The sequence below is a fragment of the Sceloporus undulatus genome, chromosome 2 (genome assembly GCF_019175285.1).
Source record: "Sceloporus undulatus isolate JIND9_A2432 ecotype Alabama chromosome 2, SceUnd_v1.1, whole genome shotgun sequence".
NCBI classification, from domain to species: domain Eukaryota; kingdom Metazoa; phylum Chordata; class Lepidosauria; order Squamata; family Phrynosomatidae; genus Sceloporus; species Sceloporus undulatus.
In genome coordinates, this window is record NC_056523.1 from 237,142,144 (window position 1) to 237,164,836 (window position 22,693).

Below are 22,693 nucleotides of genomic sequence, written 5' to 3' on the forward strand. Positions count from 1 at the left end.
GACACCTCCAAGACCCCCTGTCCTCAACAGCTCTGCTCAGGTCTTGCAAACTCAGGGATGTGGCCTCCTTGATTGAGACAGTTCATCTGGTAGGAAGTCTTCTTCACCTTCTATCCACCTTTCTTAGCCTCATTGTTTTTTCTATGGAATCATACCTTGTCACTTCACCCTGCCATGAATACCACATGCAAGGATTCAGAATACTAGTCTCAGTTAAAAGCTGCCATACAAATGTATGAATGCAAGATTTTATTCCTTGATCACTAGGAAATTAAGCTTATTTGAGATCATTTTTACAAAAAGGCACCCTGAAATTTCTAGTGTGATTTTCAAGAAGTTCTCTTCGTATGGAAAGCCAAAGAAATAAAGGGATAGATGGTGGCAATTAATATTTCGGCTGAGATTTTCCTATGGCAGCATTTTTTAAAATAATAATAATAATACCTGCATTAAAGAGTATCAAAAAGTCCCATAAGATAGTCTGAAGGGATGTACAGATTTTTAACATCTAAACTAAATTTGTCTAGGCCTGAGCACTGCCTGAATGAGAAGATCTGGGAACCATATGCAAAGGTTTTTCCACTTCTTGCATGAAGGACATCAGTGTAGCATATGCATATGTTTGGTGTAAATCTGTTTTATTTCTAAAGCAAGGGTCATATCATATATTTGTGGCATTCTGGACCTGCTGAACTTTCCAAACAGTTTCCAAAGGCAGCCCCACATAGACAGTGTTACAATAGTCCAAGTTTGATGTAATCAAGGCATGTGTCACTGTAGCCAAATCCGATATTTCAAGGAATGGGCACATTATAGTACTATACTGTACTATTATACAGTAATATACTAATACACTTGAAAGTAACTTGCACTGCAATCAATATATTGTATTTTAAGGTAAATCTACTTTAGACTTAATCAAGAGAGCATTATTAAAATGAAGTATCCCCTGTAATTATCGCTTAAGAACTCTCAATATTTCTCTCTAGATTGCATTCGTACTTCAGCAATATAGTTTACTTTTGGAAAGTTTCATTGGGTTGATCAAAACTCATTTTGCTAATATCACTAAACCACTTTCAGATGTTTTGTCAAGATCCAGCAATTTCACTTTAACCTTCATTTTGCTCAAAACTGGCGAGCTAAAGATGTGCAAATTCTTTGCCCCTACATCTATGCCTTCCAACTGACACATATGACATACCCCATAAGATTTCAGCGTAATATTTCTTCATGAAACACTTTCAGTTGCCTCTGGAATTTCTCAGGTGATTTGTCTAGAGTAAGATGAATCCAAATGTCTTACTTACTTAAAATCATTTTAAAAGAATTCTATGGCAATATTCTCTGTGGTTATATACTGAATGATTACTTAAGGAGTGCTGCTGATTTCATGCTCTGCATATGGAGAGTTCTAGAGATAGCAGCATCATTATGCCTATACTCAGTAGTTTGCACGTCTCCATAAGGCCCAAAACACACTGCAAAAATAATCCAGTTTGGGACTGTCTTGGCTCAATACTAGGGAAGTCTGGAACTGTAGTTTTGTAAGACTTTTATCTTTCTCTGGTGCCACAATAAACTACAATTTTCAGGATTCCCTAGCACTGAGCCAGGACAGTTAAAGCAGTAAAGTGATCTCAAACTAGATTATTTCTTCAGTGTGTTTTGCATCTAAGAGTTCATGTATTGCATATATTTATGTCATTTCTGATTTGTGTTTCTAAAACACATTGTCTTCCATCATGCACCAATTAATCTACAATTAGGCTGCATTTGCTGACCCAACATTTTTTTAGTTGCAGTTGTCTCCATCTCTATCATCTCTGAAAAGCACATGTTGTAGAGGCTTTCACAATGACATCTTATTAATCCTTTAGTATTTGTAAGTAAAGCTACTTCATATGTTTCCACCAAGGAGAACTAAGCCTGCTTTATTTTTCCGCTAGACCCTGGATATGTGGGACTGGTTGTTGCTCACTTTCTTCTTTAGAATCTTAATTACTCTGCTTGGTGGTGTTAGGGCCAGGATATTCAAGGATCAGCCCTAGCCTTGGCCCTGGAGTTGCTCTGACCTCCCCCAGATACTTTGGGCCTTCCATTCTGAAACCGAGCAGCTGGTTGTACAAGTGTCCTGCTGTGCTGCCTAGCAGGGTCTTCACCATGGTGTGTCAATTCACACTGAGGTCAGAACAAGGTGCCCAGAATTGATCAAATGGATGGGCATCTCATTCCGGCCTCAGAGCAAGTGATTCATGGTACTGGTGGCTGCTCTAGCCAGCTCAGTGGAAGATGTTTTAAACATCTGTCAACATTAGAACAGAGGGTTTCAGATTTTCTCTGAAGATCTAGAGCAACTAGTGACTTTTTGAACTTTGTTTTAAGAATTGTATACCCAATGCTGAATGGGATGGACAGTATCCAGACTGTTTGAAACAGACTCAATGATTGGGCCCTCTGTCCTCTAGACTCCCCGATGAGTAGACAGGGACCATTTTATTTGACTCATTCAGACAGGGGCCCAGTGACATAAACTCTCTCACACATTCTTCAAAAGTCAGCCAATGCTACAAACAACATTTTGAACCAGGCTGCTATTCTTCTTATGTTCATATAAACCTGAGGATGTGATAACAAGGAACCTTATAATGCAGTCCATTGGAGAAATGTGTATTCGATTCTGTATTCATTTTGGATAAAACATGAGACTAAGGTACCCTATTTCTTTGTTTTGATTATAAAAATAAATGGGAACTCAAAACATATGGATTCCAGATGACACATTCAAATGAACCATTCCAGATGAAACATTCATTTATGATCCATTACTTTGATTTAATTTTCATTAGTTTCTGTTGGAGCAGACTCTGAAGATCATAACAACGTTATGTTGAACATTAAGAAAACAAAAATAATGACCACAGAAGATCTACAAGAATTAATCTTAAATGATGAGAAAATTGAAATACAGTGGACCCTTGTTATATGCTGGTGTTTGGTTCCAAGATCCCCTGTGTATAACAAAATCTGTGTATGGTCAAGTCCCATTAAATATAATGACCTAGCAAAATGGTGTCCCTTATAAAAAATGGAAAATCAAGGTTTGATATTTGAAATTTATACTTTTTTTTGAACATTTTCAAACCATGTATGCTTGAATCCATGTATAAAAAGGGCTGACTATAATCAGAGTTCCCATACCTTGAAGCAAACGTTGCTCAGAATGTAGACTGTAGTCAAGACTAGGAATGGGAAGGGCAGCTATTTATTTATTTATGTATTTATGTATTTATTTTTTGTGCTGCCTCTCTCCCAGGAGAAACCTAAGGCAACCATGAAAGAACTGGACAAGATCCTAAAGTGCACACATACTGTACAACTTTGAACCCTAAAGTGAGAGTCAGCCAAACCACTCTATTCCCCTTTATTTATTAATTTAGAATATTTAGCCAACACAAAGAAAATAAACTCATTTGAAATGTGGTGCTAGAGAAAAGTACTGAGAATACCATGGACAGCCAAGAAGACTAACAAATGGGTTATAGAACTAATTAACTCTGAACTCTATCTGGAAGCCAATGTCACTAAACTGAGGCTGTTGTACTCTGGCAATATCATGAAGAAAAAAAGAATAATTAGAAAAGACAATGATGCTAGGAAAGATGGAAGGCAGAAGAGAATAAGGGGTAGGACAGACTGCCCAAAAAGGGTGGACTGGAGCCGCCCCAGAGTTGGTCGCTCTGGAGCCACAACAACCACATGTTGCGGCCCCTTGGAGTCAGCCCAAATAGGAGCAGAAAAGATTAGCTCCTATTTTGGCCAGGAAAGGCCAACTTTTCTGGCCCCGCTACAGCCCTAGGGTGGCTTCAAGATGCTCTGGTGGCATGAAGCATGTAAACACTGCAGCATATCTGGGCAGCTGGGCAGCTTCAAGGCATCTAACGAAGCATTTAATGGGCCATCTGTTTTGACCCTAAGATTGCATGCTAGGTGGATAGATTCAATCAGGGAGGAAATGGGCCTGAGCCTGCAGGACCTGGGCAGAGCAGATGAAGACTCATCTTGGAGGGGTCTCATCCACAGGGCCGCCATGAGTCAAGGTCACCTCAAGGGCAGTTAACAAGGCCATTGTCCCCTTTCCCTCAAATTTGGTAGGTTTGATCCATTGGCTGAGTAGTATAATTACATTCATGGCTAAAGAATGTTAAAAACATAGGTTATAGGAGGGAAAATATATCTAGTTTGCCACTGAAAGTAATGTAAGATTGCAAGATGTGTCCATTTTAGTTACTTCTAGTTGCTGTTGCTGTTGTTGTGTGTCTTCAAGTCTTTTCTGATTTATGGTGTCCTTAAAACAAACATATCATGGGGTTTCCATGCCAAATTTTGCTCAAAGTGAGGGTGCCTTTGCTTTCCTCGGAGGCTGAGAGAGTGTGTGACTTGCCAAAGGTCATCCAGTTGGTTTCCATGGCTGAGCAGGGATCAGACCCTGGTGTACAGAGTCATACATACAAACAGCTCCACCACACTGGCTCTCATTTACTTCTAGAATGGGGACCAATTCCATAGGAAAAACAAGCAGAAGAAAAAAAATCATTGAGCTTTCTGCCTTCTAAAATATTCCATGTTAATGAGTAATGGTTGTGTCTGATGATTTTAATGAGAATGAGGCACAGACACTACATTAAGGCTTACAATAGTGGGACTGAAGCCTGAAAAATATGCTGTAGGAATTAGTTCTTCAGTCTCCTCCTCCTCCTCATTATGATTATGATTATGATTATTGCATTCCTTTGGTGCTTTTTGCATTTCAAATTAAATGGGGAAAAGTTAAAAAATTACACACACATACACACAAAGCAACATTTCCCCAGAACAAATTATGGGGATAATCAGTGAAGATGTTTCTTTGCACTGAAGCAGTCATTTCCCCCACCACCACCTCCTTCATTTTTCTTCCCTATCTGGATGACGTGAGTGGAGACCTCATGGGTTACATGTGTCAGACTGCTATTTCAAATTTGAAATTCCCATTTAGCAGAACAATAAGCCATGCTGTGCTCTGTGCTGAAGCACTAAAGCTTAGTAAAGTACATTTAGACCCCCTAAAGTTCACCCATGCTGCCTGTTCAATACATGAGCTTTAGGCAAAGGCAGCTGAATTAGCATTTTCAGTTGTATTAAAGATTTTGAGCAATGCTCTATGTGAACTTAAAGACCTTTTCGTTTCCAACTTGTCTAGTTGTAATTAATGTTAAACTTTTTCAAATTAAGGGTTTATATAATTTTCCTATGACTACTGCAACTCTTAAGCTTTAGTAATGACTTGTAATAGCATTTAAATTAAGAAAAGACTCCTTGGCTTTCAAAACATCATTATTTGTCTAGCAAGAAATCATCCCATTTATTTTACAGAAATCAGTAATTAAAGATTCTAATTTTAAACTTGAAAGATGTGCTTTGATTCAAGTTAAATTGCATTACTTGCAATTGTTTTTTTAAAAGCGCTTGTGTTTCTCCCCTTGTGCTTTTTTTCAATAGTAGGGGTTATTTCTTTTCTCCCACAAAAATATTGGGTAAATTATAATAGAATATAAGTAGTCTTTTAAAGTGTTTCTTTTGCAATGTTTTTCTTTAAAAAGTCAGCTTGAAAAAGCAAACACAGAAACACAAACATGGTTGTGGACAAATGCCAAGTATATATTCCAGTGCATTGACCTGAAGGCAACCTGTCTGCACTCAGATCAATAAACCATCTTCCAGAGTGTTTAGATACAGGCTCTTCTTTTTCCCCCTGAAACTAGACTACATTTAAGGGGACTCTGCACACTGTTCTCTTAATTCGAAGGTAATGAATTATTTCCCAAAGTCAATCTGAGGTTTTATACAGAGTGATTTCTAAATGGCAAGTCAGGAGAAACTGACAGGCTCACAAAAAAGTAGATTCCCAGACTTTGGGTTCCAAAAGAAATAAATGGCAGGCTTCCAGCCTGATGGCAAAAAAGAATGTGGTGATTTCTAATATAAGTAATATTCCACTTATTTGTTCCATGGAGAAGTCAATTGGGAACTGGTCTCATTTGACATATGAAGTATCATCAGAGGTTTGTACTAGAAAAATGGATGCAAAATAACAGCAACCTGTACACACACACACACACAGACACACACCTACAATCCAATTTCCACCCAATTATCCAATAATATATGGCTACTGATTTTGTCTTATCCGTATTGATATCTATGAGGATTCCTGGTAGTGCCAGTCAGCCCCTGCCTCCATGATCCACCTTGGAGAGGGCTATGTGGACACCGGGTTCTGACCTGCTTCCAGCCAGAGCAGACCACTCTTTCATGCCTGTCTGTTCCAAGCCTTAGATATATTGTTATTTCCCTTTCGAGTAGCTAAAGGTGGTCTGTGTTTGTGTCCATGTGAATGTGTGTTTTACCCTTCTGATATTTCAGGAAATATGGGGCCTGGTGAGTTGAAAACACAGTGTACAATTCTGGGATCATGCCATTCTTCCACCTTATCCTTCCCATTACTGATCAAATCTGGGCCCCATTGTTCTGCCCACAACAAGATGGTGTTTGATTGGAATGTAGATGTAGAGGTAACTGATACTACAAATATATAATGTAATAGGTTTAAATCTCCAGTTTTAGATAATCTATAGTGGAGAGGATTCTTCTTCTTCTTCTTCTTCTTCTTCTTCTTCTTCTTCTTCTTCTTTTCTATTTTACATTTAGAAGCCTTTTAAAAAACCCATCAGTGAATGCTGGAAAACAGCAGACATCAAATCTGAACATGTTTATGATGGCAGAGAGATGGCTGGAGTTAATCCACGGGCCTTGTTAAAATGCAGATCATTTACAATACCTATAAATAGGCTCATTGCCCAACTATACTGCTAATCCTGCTATAATTCAAAATGCTGAATTATCCAACATCTCTATTAATATTGTTACATGGAAAATAAACAGTCCCCTGTCACTTTTAAATTAGCTCAGTGAGTGTTTTCTTGTCCAAGACTTTTTAACTGTGTTATATAATTTGGATGAAGCATAATGGATGGGGGGGAAATCTTACTTTGACAAAAATGCAGCCCAATCCTTTGACTATTTACTCAAAGGTAGCTCCATACCAAAGGACTGCGATCTTATTAATTTTGCCACAGTAATAGGCATATACTTATAAGACTCTGTAAAATGATGCATAAGTTTCCCAATGCTTCAAAATTATTTTTAAATTAATTAGTTGTAGCCCAGTTACACTTTAAAGGAAATAACTCTGTTATTCAACAGTGTGGGTGTTTGTTTTTGTGCTTCTAAGTCTTTCCCCAAACTGCAAATTTTCAGATTCCATAGGATGGAAATATAGACCCTTTCACTCTGGTTAACTTGGAAGTGCAAGTTTTCATGAGGACTCCATCCCACTGACACCCATATAGAGACCCAAAACTATAGGCAGATGTGTTGAACCATCTCAACAGCCAAATTCCTGGCAGTTTTCTTCTAAACCAGAAGCAGGACTTTGGTAAATCAAATGGGTTTTGAGTGCCTAGTGAAGAGTAGATTAAACCATGCCAAAATAATGACAGCCATAACAACAAGAAGAGCTTGCAACAGTATATTGCTGCCATGGCATGGAAATTATCTCCCCTACTCAGATGCCGGAATATCTGTGTGTCAGATGATGCCATCATCCCTGCTAATCAAACATTTCTGACACATTGACCTAGGTTGTTATTAACCCAGCATGTTATTCAAACCCTGTTGAGAACCCACAACTTCTTGTTGGCTTCCACATAAGCCCCAAAGATTAATTCTTTGCCATTGCTTCACGTTTTCCACCTGACCCCTGGTACATAAGCATTCACACCTGGGGGGAAAAAGAACAGCCCTCTGCTCATTACCATTCCCCATCCTACCTCAGTGACAATAACTGATGTGGAGACCATCCTCCCAATTAATAATAATAATAACAACTATTATTTATTTATTTATTTCCTGGAAGAGATCCATCTTGACAACCTTCTTAAAGGCGTCAAGAGTGGTGATATGACAGATCTCCTCCAGCAGATCATTCCACATCTTAGGAGTGGCAGATGAGAAAGTCCTCTAGACCTTTGGACAATTCTGAAGAAATAATGGTCTGTCATAGAATAATACAATCAACAAGTTGGTAGAGACTTCAAGGGCCACCAAGTCCAACTCCCCGCCATGCAAGAAGACACAATCAAAGAAGACACAGTCAAAGTACCCCCTACAGATGGCCATCCATTCTCTGTTTAAAAACCTCCAAAGGAGGAGGACTCCACTACAGCCCAAGGCAGCATATTCCACTGTTGAATGGCTTTTACTGTCAGGAAGTTCTTCCGAGTGTTGAGGTGGAATCTCTTTTCCTGTAGTTTAAATCCATTGCTCTGGAACAGCATGGAACAAACTTGTTCCATCTTCAGTATGAGTTAGATCTCTGTTAGACTCTTTTCCAAGACAGTTGAACCATCAATAGTTACAACAAACTGTATAATGCTTTAGCAGCTTTTTCCTACATCAAGGGGACCTTACACAATGTAGGCAAGTCCCCCAGGGTTTAACTGACATTATGTACTACTACTTCCATTTCAGTTTCCCACACTACTCCAGAACATGGGAACAGTGGAAAAGGTGTGGAAATAACACCTCTGCTTACTCAAACTGAGGACTAACATATTTGGATGCACAAGGATACAAACGTAGAAATCTAAGGATTAATAACTCAAGGCCATGCTCCTCAAAGATCAGATCTGCTCATTTTGGTTTCCACCACACTCTCATTCTTTTGAAATCTCAAGTTTTTTCTATCCCAAGTGTGAAGAAATTTGACATTTCTGGAAAATACTTATGCATTTTTGGTGGAGCTCCTATTCAGACTGGCTCCATAGTTTCAACTCTTGTGCTCCTATCACTCAACTTGCCCTTTTATGCCCAGAATTCTTCCCTGGATCTCTAGGTGACCACCATACCAGACAGGTGGATATGTTGATTCCTGGATTCAGTGAACACTTTTCCATGTTAATTATTAAATGAAAACAGCTGGTCAGAAACAGAAAATAAAAAGTAAAGATTTACTATGATAGATAAAAGAAATATTGAGTGTTATGCTGGTTCCACAGAGAGTACATTGTAACACCTCAGTTTGAAACAAAGAACAGTTCTCTCTGAACTCTTTTCACAAGTCCTGCAAAACCTAGTCAGATCTTTTCCATTCCCCTCTTCCTAACTGGCCCTATCTTATTTTCTTTCTGACCAAGTTCTGTCTCTGACTGGTCCTACCTAACCTTTTCATAGTAAGCCACTGTCTTTTATATTTGTCTCTTCATACTGCCCCTTAGCATTCCATGAGCTGTGATTAGCTTTCTCTACACAAAAGCAAACTGAAATGAAATTCTCATTCCATCCCTACCTGCCTGAAGACATCATGTGCTGCCTAAGGACATCATGCCCTGAACTTTTTTTCTGGCAAGTTCCTTAATCATATGGACAGATTTTGGTAGACCCACAGAAGAGTTCTGCCCAACTTCAGTTTCCTACCTTAGTATTACTTAATTACTTAATCCTATCACCAGCAATCTTTAGCGCTGAATAGGAATGGAAAGATCATTTGAAAATATTCAGAAAATGTTCAAAAAAGTTTTGTTTGTTTTCTGAGTGCTGAGAAACCCTGATAAGAAGAGACCTGGTCTGATGAAAATCTTCATAGTTGGTAGCTTATTCTGCACAAAATTATCATGTGATTGTTTTCACAGAAAATACTGTTTTCTGCACAGAAAATGCTGTAATTTGGGATTTATTCTATGCAAATTTGAAACAATTTTCTTCCAGCTTGCAAGAAAGTCTTTGAAAACCACTGTTATGAAAGCTTGTTTGTAATTTGGGACTTATCTGGTGCAAAATTTCCATGAGGTTGATTTGCATAGAAAACAACACTTTCTGTGCAAAAAGCAGCATTTTCGGAACAAGAATTAATATTTCTATATATGAATACTGCATGGCAAAAAACAAGTCTTCAGGAACAGATGATATTCCAGTCAAACTGCTGCAATCCACTTTGACAGAGTTAACTCTAGTGCTAACCAACATATGTCAACAGATATGGAAAACATCCCCATCCACAAAAAAAGGAGACACAAGAGATTGCAGCAACTATAGGAGCATAGCACTGATCTCCCACGCAAGCAAAAATATGCTCAAAATTATGCAACATAGGCTCCAACCATACACAGAGAGAAATCCCAGAGGTCCAAGCAGGGTTCAGGAAAGGAAGAGGCACTAGGGGCCATATTGCAAACATACGATGGCTAATGGAGTGCACCAGGGAGTTCTAAAAAATCAGCATGTGCTTTATAGGATATTACAAAACCTTTGACTTCATAGATCATGAAAGGCTATGGAATATTGTTAAAGGCATGTAAGTGCCAACACATCTGATAGTCCTGAAGAAGAATCAGTACTCAGGATAAGAGGCTACTGTCAGAATAGAACATGGAGAAACAGAATGGTTCCCAGTTGGCAAAGGGGTCAGACAAGGCTGCATCTTGTAACTTATATGGAGAACATATAAGAAAAGCAGGTTTAGACAAAGAAGAAGGAAGAGCGAAAATAGGAGGAAGGAATATCAACAATCTGAGATATGCTGATGACACCATAATACTAGCAGAAAGCCTCACAGACCTCAAACAAGGAAGATCAAAGAGTGCAAAGGCAGGCTTACTGTTGAATATAAAGAAAACAAAAATAATGACCATGGAGAAGGTACATAAATTCAAACTAGACAATGAGGAAATAGAAATAGTAAAAGAGTTCTCATATCTGCGGACTGCAGCCAGAAAATGAGAAGATGGTTAAGAATGGGGACAGCAGCTATGAAAGAACTAGAAAAGATGCTAAAAAGATATACATCTCAGCATAACAGTTGGAATCATACAAGCCATTGTATTCTGTACTACCATGTAAAGATGTGAGAGCTGCACAATTAAGAATGAAGATAGGAAGAAAATCAGTTCAAGATGTGGTGCTGGAGAAGAGTGCTGAGGATCCCATGGACAGCCAAAAGGACAAACAAATGGATCCCAGAGTAGATCAAGCCAGAAACCTCCTTGGATGCCAAGATGACCAAACTGAGGTTGGCGTACTTTGGGCACATCATTAGAAGGCATGAATCATTGGGGGGGGGGGGGAATAAGGCTAGGAAAGGGGAAGAAAAGAAGAAGAGGGGAAAGACTCTATTAAACAGATCATGAGTATGAGTTGGCGGAAGAGGTGGAGAGCGGGGGGGAGGGGGGGGGGGGGGTCTTGGAGAAGTCTCATCAGCAGGGTCGCCATGGGTTGAGATCAATACAAAGGCACTTAACAAAAACAAACAATATAAATAGTGCACAGAAAATGTTGTTTTCTGTTCAAAACAGCCAAAACAGCACATTTTTCATAGAATAAGTTCCAATTATGAAAAAGCTCTAAATACTGTGAGGCTGTCAAAGACTTTCTTACAGCAAGAACAACTTATTAAAATGGCTTGTTGCAATTGCCCTAGTTGTCAGATCAGTGGAACAGTAAATCTACTCATGGTTTTTGGTCCTGTTTGAGATGCTGAACCCAATTCTCCAAAACAGCATAGGTCTTAGGGGTTTGGATTAAGGCCCTATACAGACCGGTGCAAAAGGCTGGCCTGTGGGCGGAGTTGGGGAGCAGCATCCTGATGATGCACACCCTGACTCTGCCCCAGGGTGCCATGATGCTGCATGCCACTCAGACAGTGCACGGCATCATGCCGTGCCTCTGGTGCCTCGTCCAGATGATGCAGCACTGAAGGGGGGGCATAGAGCCATGCCACCACGGCTATAGCATCATTTGGAGGGCACAAAAAGGAGCCACTTTTTGCAGCTCCTTTTTTGCACCTTCCAAAGGCCAGATCAGGGCCGTGGCATGAGGTTGCTGCGGCCCTAATCTGGCCAGGAAAGGAGAGCCATCCTGCCACCTTTTGGGGGGCAGTCTGTAGAATCCCAAAAAAACAGAGTGGATTCATCACCCCACTGATGTCAGAAGCAATATCCTACATTGAATCTTATGTTTCTCCATTTGCTAATGATAGTACTACAGTCTAGAAAGGGTTTTCCCTTTTGACTTGATGATTGTGTTGTTGAAAAGCATTTAGTTCAACTAATTAGCTTTGCTTCTTTTGGCACTGAGTTCAGAAGCTTCAGGACTCTCAGTAAAGAGGAATAATACTGTTGACTGCAGCAATATGAGATTATCTGTATTACCTTAAGAAACAAGGCAGGAGTGTATCTTGGACTGAAACAAAACCATAAGTATCCTGATTGAAGCAGAATTCTTGGATGTGGTTTGTCATGATAGAAATAAGCCCAAGTAGTTCATCAACTTTTTTATTCTGCTTAGTAATCCTACACAGACTCTCCTGGATATTTTGAAATTCTGTGTATAGTTTCTCAGATATGCACCCCACTGAATTCAGCTGGCCTTACCTCTGAGGAGGCCCACAAAGGGTGGCATTGCTAGAGGAGTAGATCAAGCCAGCACTATGATATTATACTGCTGGGATCTGGCAACCCAAACTACAGCTTGCTGTTTTGCCTGACCCAAGATGTAACTGGCAGATAAAGAGAAAAAAAAAATGTTCCCGCTGCTCCTTCTGTGCTAAGGTTATTGTATTCTGTGAAGAGGAAACCAGAAAAGGCATAATGTCTGACTCTGTTATTTAGGTGTAAATGTGACTAGAGGGCATAGAACTGCAAATGCCATCCCTGTCAGTAACAGAAAAAAGAGGCTCATAGTCCTGACACTGCAAATTCCCCAAGGGTTTGTTAAAAGTGGGGAGAAATGTTTAGGTTCAAGCTGCTACAACAAGCATGTGCATGTGCACGCACACACACACACACACACACACACACACACACACAACCTCAGCCCACTTTCGGATGCTTATCTCAGAGGAAAAAGTGGTCCATTAGACCGACCGTTGCACTATTATCTCCAGATGAAACCAGGCCTCTGAAGTGAGTTCTAAATCCTTCCTTCCCTCCCTACTCTCAGCTCAGTTGAAAGATGAAAATGCTTTTCTTTCTGGCAAAAGTTCCAGTTCTCAGCATGCCAATGTGGCTGCATTTCAGAACAGCCGCCTTATGAAAGCAAGCAGGTAGAGGAATTGGAAAAGTACGGGGTGGGAGGCGGGCAGGAGGGGAGCAATGGAGATGCAATTATGAGTGACCTTGCAATACTAAACTGGCACACTCTGCAGAATCAATAGCCAGACAAGTTTCTGTGGCAGATCCAATAAAAAGAGAACGATGGAGTTGGCGTGGGATGGATGTAAAAGCGAGCAGGGCATGTATATTAAAGCAAAGTGGTGATAATATTACCGTTTCCACCACCTATGATTTTTTTGTGCATGGAGATATTTTTGAAACATATATTTTGATTAAAGCAAAATGGCAGCTGTTGCCTCTTTGGTCAATTAAGGAGACCAAAGATGTAGTAATACGTGATCTGCTTGTTACAAAAATGGGTACTTGAACACCAGGCTGCTAGTCAGAAAAGATCGGTTAACACAGGGTTTGTTCCTGAGAAACAGGATTTTCTCCTCTTATGAGTATCATCAATAAATAAGCAAAAGTAGGCTTTCTCAGGAAAAAGATATCCTGGAGAAATTATAGGATTTCTTGTTTAAAAAGAAAAACCAGAAGTGCAAATTGGAGAGCCTATTAGGCTGCTTGCAAAGTAAAGTTTTTCAGAGTATTATGCCTTGTCACTAAAATAAGAAATTATTATTGGTATTTGTGGGATTTAAGTTACTCTGCCTATGCTCACTGGCATTCCATTTTAAATGGCACAAACATGTTGAAACTTTATTTTTTTCATGTATTCACATGCTTTTATCCAGCACTAATATTGCTAATAATCCATGCTTACAGTGCATGACAAGTATGTGGGAAGAGCAATGTTTTTGTTCACTCTGAAAAAAATATTAGTGCAGACAGTGGACATGAGGATCTCAAATAGTTTGTGTATGGATGTTCAATTAATATTTGTTATTGTTGTGCACTTTCAAGTTCATAGGTGTTTGCTATTGCCTTCCTTTGAGGCTGAGAGGGTTTCCATAGCTGAGTAGGAATTTGAAGCCTAGTCTCCCAGAGTTCTTAGTACAGCACTCAAACCACTGCTCTATGCTGTCTCTTCAGTATACACTTTTTAAAATATGTCTGAGGGAGAAGCATTCAACTTTCTGGCATGTGGATCAAAAGAATAGTAGGCTTGTTTGTTCAGATTATTCACCATGTGGCAAGAAGACAGTATGCAGCACCTCCTCCTATCCTTCCATCTTCCTTTTCATTCTCGTCTTCATGATGACAATAGCAATTACAAGAATTTATTTTAGCTGAGAACCCATCTTTTCTCTGGATCTTAAGTGTATCCACATTGGAGAATTAAAACAGTTTGACATCTATTTAACTGCAGTGACTCTATCCTACAGAGTTCTAGCATTTTTAGTTTGGTGAGATATTCAGCCTAGTCTTTGAGAGAGCTCTTGTGCCACACCAAACTTCAAATTTTTGAGGGGAGAGAAGCAGGCAAGAAACAACAGGCCTCTGCCTGCCAAGTTGAAGAGCCCTCCCCCGACCACCATCTTGAGGGGAGAGAAGCAGAGGTTTTTTTTGTTTGTTTGTTACTTGCTTTGTTGTTGTACATGCATATGTATGCTGTAAACCGCTTTGATCGTAGGAAAAGCGGTATACAAATAAATCATATTATTATTATTATTATTAAATCCCAGGATTCTGGGCAGCAAAGTGGTGCCAAACTGTTTCAGTTTTTCAGTGTGTATATACCATTAGTCCCAAGTCAGCATATATAAATTTAAAAAGATATATATAAAAATATATAGGTAAAAACATAGACTGTGTTAAAGTTAAATAAAATTGAACTATATATGGAACTGTGAACTCGAAGGCTTTCATGGCCAGCATCCTTAGTTTTTTGGAGGGGTTTCAGGCTATGTGGCCATGTTCTAGAAGAGTTTATTCCTGATTCTGTTGTTGATGGCAAGGCCTCAGAGTGGGAGGATATGCAAAAAGGATTAGTATCTGCTTAATTAGTGATCATTGTCTGTTGGGAAAACCGTTGACCCTGGGTGGTTTTCCATTTGCACTAATGGCACCTTGGCAGTGGCTGAGAAAAGAGCTGCATTTTGCAGCTCCTTTTCCGGATGCATTGTGCGGTCCCTGCGGCAACAATGTGGGGGAGAAAGGGGCAGCATCTTACCGCTTCTTTCTCCCCATTTTTATCCCCCCATGGTCAACAATCTGTTAGCATCTTTAGTCTAGTCTGAAGAACTATATTTAAAAATATTTCCCAATATTTGAGTGATTTTTAACATTTCACCGTTCCATAAATTTTGGAAGTAACAGCACATCAGAATGGCTTGGATATTAGGTGCATTAGCTATTTTCAGTCTCTTGAAAAAATTACAGTAACACAACACATGCATCAGTATCTTAATATCCCAAGAACCACAATGTTCAGTTCAAAAGCAAAAACAAGATCCATGCAATCTTGACCTCCCATTATTGATGGCAAAAGTATTGGGATGTAAAAGAGACAGGCTGCCACCAAATGTTTCCTGCGACCAGAAGCTTCACATCTGGGCAGGACATTGCTGGTTCTTTCCCCATTAGCAAATGCAAAGCTCTCAAAAGGACTTTGTGTATACCATGTTGTATACCATGTTGTCAGCTTTGGTCCTTTATGCATCTTCTAACAAGACCATGGACCCCTCAGGTACAACACAGTGAAAATAGATATTATGGCATGATTACTTACATTTTTATCACACTTGTCCTCCAATGGGTTCAGGGCTCATACATGGCTCTCTTCTTCTTCATGGATCAATGCGAAATAAAATCTAGATACTGTATTTCCAATCCCTGTCCAAGACACTCATCATTGTATCAATTCCTAGTAGCTTCTGCCTTCTATTACATACCCACATGGTATCTCAGAGAAGAGAAAACACACCCATGGCCTTCTGACTGAGCTGACATAAGCCATAAGACTTCAGATATACTAATGGATCTTCTCCTTCACCCTTTCTTACCCATATGTTGAGTGGTTCTACAAGTTTACATTACTGTTTTGCCCCAGTTGGCTGTAGTGGCATCATTAAGGAGGTTCAGTGGGTTTACACTGCACCAGATGACACCCTAAGCTATGGTGACCTCATGTGTGTTGTGTGCCTCCAAGTTGTTCCTGACTTATGGCAACACCTAAGGCAAGCCTATCCTGGGGTTCTCTTGACAAGATTTGGTCAGAAGGAGGTTTGCCATGGCCTTCCTCTGAGGTTGAGAGTGTGACTTGCCCAAGGACACCTAGTGGGTTTCACGGCAGAGTTGGGAAGCGAACACTGGTTTCCAGAGTTGTAGTCCTATGCTCAAATCACTATGCCAGACTGGTTCTCTCCACTACTCCTCAAACATCTGCCTTTGGGCACAAATCAGGCTGTGATATTCACCTGGGTCCCATTAAAATACTTAAGAACTGGTGGAACTGGAGGGATGCTCTGTTGGAGGAGAAAGTAGAGCCCCACGTTTTTTAAATTAAAATTTCAAATTTATTTTTAAAAAAAAATCTTTAAAAATATCACATTTTAACTGTTGGAAATGTGACAAGACCGAAGGAAATTTCAATCACTGTTGGTGGAAATGCCACAAGGCCAAAGTATACTGGAAGATGATACAAGAAACGATGTCAGATATCCTACAAATGGAAATATCATTAATACCTGAACAATTCTTACTTAATATGCTAGATAAAATGACCAGCAATAACAATGAAAAATATACAAAAATTATACTATATATGGTGACATCAGTGAGAATACTTTACTCCAAATATTGGAAAAACTCTCAAATTCCAACTAAAGAGGAATAGTTGGTGAAATTAGGAGAAAACATGGATATGGATATTCTTACTAAAATAATGAAAAAAATGAACCCTCGAAAGAGGTGGAAAATGACTGGAAATGAAAGAATATGGTAAAAATCTAGGATGGAATTTAAACTAAATAAAACTTTATTAAAGATTTAGGAAATATAAAGAAGGGGGGAAGTAGATATTGTATAAAAGTTGTAAGGAGCTACTCATAATCAAAATACATTCTTCTTTAATATAGGTAATTTTCTTTTACTAGTGATTTTAAAAAGTTTAATATACACCTATTATTTTGTTTGTAAAAACATCTTGAAAAGAAAAAGTCTACTGTCATTAGTTAAACATAATGGAAATAGGAGAGATATTTATAATTTCAAGGATATGGATTTAGCAGTGAAGATAAGGAAGATGTAATAAATTCATGGAAACTGCAAGAAGACTTTAACTCTTTATAGTGTTTACTGTATGTATATTATTAATGTTATTTTGTATGTTGTGTGAGGCATGTGTTTTGTGTTTGTATTTTTAAATCTTTGTGAATAAATTCCTTTTTAAAAACATCATGTTTTACCAAATTTTCACTTATAGCACTTGAAACTATGTACATGTAAGTAAATTTAGGCTGTGCATATGATACTGCAATTTAAAAGAATAATTTTAATTGTGCTAGTTTTTTGTGTTGCCAGTTCCCATATGTCAGTGACATATGGCAATTACGATTATGGTGTAGTACAGGAGGAAGTCAATGGAGGGGGTGGCACCATGAGTTACCGCACTGGGTGATGCCAACCCTAGGACACTACTGGTTGGCTTTCTTCCCATCATGTTCTTCCTCTGAAGCCTGTGTTTTCTATTCTTCGTATAATACCTGAAGAATTATTGCAGCAGTAATAATGAAGCAACACTAAGATTTTGTTCTAGCCTTGTTTTCGTAAGTAAAATGCCATAGGTTTCCAAGATATTCTCTGGAGAGGTTTTCCTTTTGTAAGCCTAATGGAATTGTGTAGAGCAAAATTGCAACATGGGTTGATGGAAGCACATCTTTTTGATCTGAGAAATCCTTCATGTACTGAAATGACTTCCCATCTTAAAAAGCAAGGAAAAGAGGCCTGCATCTCTACATGTACTGATCTTTACATGTAGAGAGCTGCTATGCATTTCTGAAATTTAAAATGAAACACAAATCAAAACTCATCCACTCTTAATTGTGATAAATGCTGCCCCTTCACAAGAAACAAATGGAGCAATCAGTGTAATCAGTTCTGTAAGTATAATGCAGATGAAATTAATGCTTCTTTCCCCAGGGGTTGTTTGAAAGATCAGGGATTTAGAGATTAATATGGTTGTGAACCCAAGCAAACAATCCTGTATTACCTGTGTGAGCTATTGAAGATGAAGGATACAAAAGATGTTTTTCAGGGTTATCTGGGGAGGCAGAATTAAGTACCCAACTCTGCCTTTCCAAATGATGTTCTATACTGACCTTATTTACACCAATTAACATTACTGTTAATGGATATGGGTCATTTAGGAAAGGAAGACTGTTGTTTTTCATATCCCCACATTTCCAGCCATGTATCCTTATTCTCATTCCAACTCATTTGATCTGTATACTTTGCATGCACTTCTATGCAAAGGAAACTGTTTTTTCTTAAGCTCTGGTGGCCAGGGCAAAAGATAGAAATCAGCTTTTGTCTATTATTATTATTATTATTATTATTATTATTATTATTATTACTATTATTATATTTTACTCTAACTTTCCTGCAGTGAGCTCAAGGCTGCACAGCTGCACTTATAACTTTCTTCTTATCTTCTTCATCTTCACAGTAACTCCATGAGGAAGGTCCGGCACATGACTGGTCCAAGTGAGTGTCATGACTCAATGAGAATGAAAACCTAAATCCCCCCATCCTAGTTTCTAACCTCTATACCACAGTGGCTCTTTTAATCTCTGTTGGTTTTTGTGGGGGGGGGGTGTTGTTTTTTGTTTTAATTTTCATAGAATGATAAAGTTGGAAGAGACCACAAGGACTATCCAATTCAACCCCTAGTCATGCAGGACGATACAGTCAAAGCACTCCTGAATGATGGCCATCCAGCCTCTCTTTAAAAACAACCAAAGAAGGAAACTCCACCAAACTCTGAGGGAGCATATTCCACTGTTTTTCTCCTTCTTCCAGACACTTTTTATCCTTTTTCCAGATCTCATAGCTGCCCCTCACTTCTGGGAAGAAGGCAAACAGTGAATTCAAAGCCTACCAGGATCCACTCTAGCATTCTTCCAGTCTGGTCCCGCTTACTCTTGTCAGAGGAGAAATGATGGATCAGTCCTTATCATGGGGCTTTCTACTACAGGTCAGGACCCTGCAGTGTGAACCTCCTTCTGCATGGGTTAACCTCCTGTCTGCCTGTGGAAGGAGAAGTCCACAAAGATGAAAAGAATATTCTCTGTCATTTCTTTCCTGGTTGGAAAACTTTTTCCTGGACAGTCAGGAAGCCGTGTTTGGAAGTATAATAGAGCAGTGAGACTTTTTGCATAATTTTGTCCCAGTGTTCAAACATCTGAAATTTTCCAGTTGATTTTGAAATTGTAAGTTTTAAATGAATAATTTTTAAAATATTTTATTAATACATTCTAAAACAAAACATGACAACAAACAGTAAACCAAAACAACAATAAATACAGGCAATAACCCAGATAGAAATGAAGAATTTTAAATATGGATTGTTTTTATATGTATGTGTCTTGTTTATTCTTTTAAATTGATGTGTGTTTTTAATAGATATTGTATATTGGTTGGTCTGTTGTTGTTGCCCACCTCAATTCATGGGGAGAGGCGAGTAAGACATTTTTATCTCTGGGACCTGTCACAGAGTGCCAAAAATGCCCAAGGGGGGGAAAAAGTAGTCAGAAAGCCATTTTCAGTTTTTAAAACCTAGTGATATTTTAGTAGTAGTTGTTAGTGAAGGGCATATATAAACTATATTAATTATATAAAAAGTGAATTGCCACTTGGGGGCTTACAGGAAGACCAGTTAACCACACTGCGTTAAATGAAAGGAATGGCTGATGTTATCTTTTTAATCATGGGGGCCTTTCAGACTACATTTTACCCCGGCTCCCAAACTGGTTTAAAAGTTGGAAGTTCTCACTCGCACCTAATTTTACACTACCCAATCAGGGGCATGCACACCAGATCCAGGGCAACTCCCCCCTTAGCGCAATGTTTCTGAAAGCAGACCGTTTCCCTGCTGCCGGCAAATGTGAACTCAGCCCCTGTCATGATCGGGTCAAGTTCAGGGAGGGATTTAGGTCAGAGGACAGGCAGTGGGAGGATCATGCCTCCCCTCTCCCGCTGTCTTTTTGCAAGTGGATTTTTCCCTTTGGGGGGGTAATTTTAAGATTATGCGAACGCTTGTGGTGCAGATGGATAAACATGGATAGAATGTGTGTGCTTGTGCTACATTCTCCTTTCCTTTGCTTGCTGCCGGCACGGTGCGTCACTTTCCAAGAGGCATTTTTTAAAATTATTTTGTGTGTGTGTGTGTGACAGAATATGCGAATGCTTGTTCTCCTTTTCCTTCTTCTTCCTCCTCCTCCTCTTTTGCCCTCCGCTGCCCTGCTGCTTCTCGCCCTCCTTTTTTAGCTTCTTCATCCATCTCCTCTTTCCCTCTCTTCCTCCTCTCCCCGCTTCTTCTGCACCTGCAGCCGAGGAAGAGGAAGAGAAGGAGGAAGGTAAAGTAGGCCAAACGGCAGCAGCATGACCCCCAAGGCAGGCAGGCATGTGGGCAAGGCAGGCCAGGAGGGGGCCCTTGGCTGCTCAGCCAGCCAACTTTTCCTCCCTTTGGAGAGGCCAAGGGCCGGGCAGAGCAGAGTGGAGCCGAGCGGAAGGTGGTGGGCTCTCGGGGCCGAACTAGGCGGAGGGTGTGGCCTCCTTTCCTGCCTCCCTCTGTTCCTCCTGGTCTCTGCCGGGCAGCCATGCACCGCGGGGCCAAGGAGGAGGATGGCAGACAGCAGCGCTGGCAGAGCAGCAATGGAGCACCTCTGACTGGGAGGCCCTCCCTCCCTCCAGAGCAGAATCAGGAGCCGGGTGGTGGCAAGTGGGGGCAGGCGCCTGGATCCTGCAGGAGCTGCCTGCCTTCCTGGTTCCTCCACTTCTGCTGGCCTCCCAAAGTCCCCCGCAAACAAGTTGACAGAATATGCGCACACTGCCACCAGTTTTTTTTAAAGGAAGGGGAAAAGGCCCCATTCTATTGGCCAATGGTTGTAGGAGACATCAGTTTTGAAAAAAGCGGAAGTGAATTTGATTGACAAGTAAGGAGGCTCCATTTTAAAGCGGTACCGCAAATGTGAATTTCAGAAGGGCAAATTCCCCCAATAGAGGTAAAGGGTAGTGGGCACTTGTTTCCGTGCAGATTCGATATGGATCTGCCCAGTTCTATCCAGGGAAAGTGGGCTAGTGGGAATAGGGCCTCGAATGTCGCTAAGACATGTGTAGCTGGTGGTTTCCTGCATCTTGAACTCTAAATGTTATTAATACATAATTGATGCACATGTGCTTATTAATTTTGCAATAGTTATGGTGAGAGATGCCCTCAAAAACACAATGGGCACAATCCTAGTGTGGTAGTTCTTCCTGTCAAACTGTGCCACAACTGGGCATTCACTAACCTTTAGTTCTATTGTAGAGTCAGTGTGTCTGGCTATGTCCCTGCAGTCACACATGAATTTATTACACCATCTGCTGAGCTCCTCTGGAAGTCTCAAAAGACGTGGCTCAGTTCTTTTCTGGTCCTTCACTCTCTACATTAAGCATGAAATTGCCACAAGTCTAGACAGTAGTGATTCTACAGTAGGTCCAGGGGGACTTTGATCAATAGAAAGGGAAGAAGAGAATACCAGCTTCTACATCAACCCAAAAGAGACATATGAACAAATATGGTTGAGTTATGCCTGTGTGTACCATTAACAGTATGCGTGTCATTTTTTTTGGTAAAGTATGAACATGGCTATATCAAAAAGTAGATCTTTGTAGATAATTATGAATTTTGATCGTTCTGATCCTATTAACTGATGACTTACCTTTTGATTCTATTCAGAAATCCAAATGAATTAAGAGGTTATCTTAGAGTGAATGCAGAAAAATGTGGCATGACACACTTTTGGTTTTACTCTTGTGAGCAAACTGAACCATAGGTTCTTAAAACTTGAAGGATCCACATGGGTTATCTAGCCCATCCCCTGCCAGGAGTGCAACTAAAGCACTCCTGAAAAATGCCCTGCCAACTTCTGTTTATAGATTTCTAAATATGGAAGTGAACATATTCTGAAACAGCAGATAATGAGTCTTATGTAAGGAGTCCTGGTGGCAAGTGGTTAAATGCTGGTATTGCAGCTAGAACATTGTGAGTTCAATCCTAGGACTCTAAGGTTGACTCAGCATTCCATCCATTCGTAGATTGGTAAAACAAGTACCCAGCTTGTTGGGGGCAATTGGCTTACAGATTGTAAACTGCTTAGAAATTGCTGAGTTCACTATGAAGCAGTATAGAAATATAAAAGCAATGACTATTGCTATACAGTAGTGTCATGGGATCTTGAACAGGAAAAGATTCTACCATTAGGCAAAATGCGGCCTACCTCAGGCAGCAAATGCTGGGGCACAGCCTCCCTAGTCATTACATTTTAGCCTCACCCCTACCT